Below are 2,741 nucleotides of genomic sequence, written 5' to 3'. Positions count from 1 at the left end.
AAGAGTGGGAACTCCATTACTTATATTTAGGGCTGTGCACTATTCTCATTTCTGTGTAAGAAACAAGCATTTTAAATTCTTGTTATCCTAAGCTCCTAGACTGTTAAAAATCTCACCAGCGAGATTTTGTTTGTTCTGTTTTTTTCCTCTAATTGTATCTGCCACAGACATTTTTCCATACTGCATTCCTACACTTAAGCAAAGCAGAGACTTAGATCAAGTTAGATGGATCAATTGGTTAAAATAAGAAATAGCTCCTTATCCATTATTCACACCTCAGCAAAACTATTTTCAGGTTTGATAAATTGGGTTTATCCCAAATGTCCCAGGTATAGATTCATAGATTCTAGGGTCAGAAGGGACCTCAGTGGACCATCTAGCCTGACCCCCTGCCCCTGGCAGGCAAGAAAAGGGTCACAAACCTGGGATCATGTAAGCCCAGCCAGGTGCCTGTCCAGTCCCCAGTGTAACAGTATGTCTCAATGTAAGCGAGCTGAGCTGGGCTTGCCGGTCCTGGCAAGGGAGGGATCTCAGAGGCAAGACAAGCCACCAGTGGAGAGCCACCAGAGGCCCGGTAAGGGCCGGAGATAGAGCTTACTCACAGGTGCAGAGCTGACATCATCAGAGCAGTGAATGAGACTGTCACAGCACTTCATCAGCACCTGCCCCGTGCAGGTTGGGCAACATGCTGAGAGTGACATCACAACCTTTTAACCCAGCTTGAGCAGAAAAGAGAAAGTGGAGCTGCACAGAAGGGGAGAGCAGAGCCCCGCTGAGGGAAAACCCCTGAAGGCTCCAAAGCCAGGGAGCAGCAGAGCAGTCTCCAGAGCCTAGAGACCTAGAGGGGTTTCCATCCAGCCTTCAGCACCAAGCCATGCAGGAAGAGACACCCCATGGACTGAGGCACCAAGACTCTGAAAGTGGAGCATGAGTTGGGCAGTCACAGAAGCCCAGAGACCTGGGCATGGCAAAGACCCTGCCACTTTTGTTTTCTTTAAAATTTAATGGTTATTTTGCCAAGAGTTTGTGGTTTATAATGGGGCATGGACTTAAAGACCCTGAGTTGAGGAACCACTTGAGAATTGATTGAGCAATGGGAACAGATGGAAGTTCAGTTTTCTTTGTTTCATTAATTGATTATTGAAAGAGTGAAAGAACACCACAGCTTAATCAGGGCCTTGTTATCCAAAGGGGACATATGAATCAATTAATTGGTGCCTACCTAGAGTAGAGTATAGACTTTATTGATGTGGATAAACACCTAGATTGACTTAGTTCTTCCTGAAGGCAGCCTAGAGCACCCACAGTGTGTATAGGCATGGCCTGGAGGATCTATTGCATATATCTGCTCAAGGAACAGGCAGCACTGGAACCCAGAGGGGCATCATTGGGACCCAATGCAGGTAGCCCAGGAGCAGAGCTACAACCACCATCAAGATCTCAGCACGAGTGTGGATGAGGTGTAAGGGAGGAGGAACCCCAGGAGTCATTGCAATGCAAGTTTGCACACGAAGGTAACATCACAGGAACCTCCTTTCTCTTCAAAATCAAGGCATGGTAGGTGAGTTGAGGGAGGTACCCTGTGTGCAGACAACATTGGCTCCTTTCTGTTCAGGAGGACTACCTCACACCCAACATGGGCCCTAATGCAATGATTCCTTACTTGCACTGGCAAATCCTCCTGTGTTGGGTAGGAAGCCTGGTAAATCATTTGCTATTTTTGGTGATACACCTCTCCCTTCTCCTCTACCTGTGCAGAAAGGTCTGTTATCTCCTGTAGTCCTGTCATGTCAGCTTTTAAAAATGGAGGGGAAGTCTGGGATTTCTACAAAATTTTACATGCACTGATAAATTATGAACCTCATGAGATTCTCACCATGACAAAATTGCAACAGGAGCCGCTAATCAAACTGGGAAGTCAGAGAGGAACTTGAGAAGTTCCAGATTTATGTCCCCATTTCTCCTTTTACTGCTGATGGTTTGTATTTTTTTTTCTTGATTTTGGTATTCTTACCTGTGAGCCTACCTTAGAAATAATTAATTAATTAAAGGCAGCTGTGGTGCTCTGAGTACTATTATTTCAGAGTCAAATAGGATATATCCAGTTTAATATAAAGTATTTTACTGGAGTGAAGAAAGCATCAATGGAAAAGGGATTAAGATAAGTTATTTTTTGCTACCATCTCTCCTTCAGTCTTGGCTTCACTGTGACTTTGGATTTAATGTGTCCCCTAGGGACAGCATTCATCTGAAGTGCTAAGAATTTCTAGGAAATTTGCAGCGCCATAAAAATGTATAGTGAAAGGCACATACAAACATTCAAGTGCTTAATACTCTGGAGTGCCATAGAGCAAGGGAAGCACATTAACTGCTGGTGTTTTGCAGCCTGGAGCCTTGTATGCAGTGATCCAAACATACTTTGGTGGGGGGAGGGGGCAGCATTTCTGGAGGTGCCAGTTTGGCATAACCAAGACGCAGTGCAGGAGATGTCATTGGGCACCTTGATTTGCCCACCTGCAGGAAGTGACAGTGGGGGGAGGGTTGAAGAGTTTCCCCTTCACCTCAGCCATAGCCTTTGAGAATTACAACAGCCAGTCACTTCACACAACTTACATTGACCTCCTATTTTGATGTTCCCTCTGCTTCAGATAAGAATCCTCTTCTCCCTGGCCACAGCTCTTCAGAATTACAGCAGCCAATCACTGTATGAAGAAAACTTAGATCTCCCTGTCGCACTACAC

This window comes from Alligator sinensis, unplaced genomic scaffold (genome assembly GCF_000455745.1).
Source record: "Alligator sinensis unplaced genomic scaffold, ASM45574v1 scaffold304_1, whole genome shotgun sequence".
In the NCBI taxonomy this organism is placed as follows: Eukaryota; Metazoa; Chordata; order Crocodylia; family Alligatoridae; genus Alligator; species Alligator sinensis.
This window is presented reverse-complemented; position numbering follows the sequence as displayed.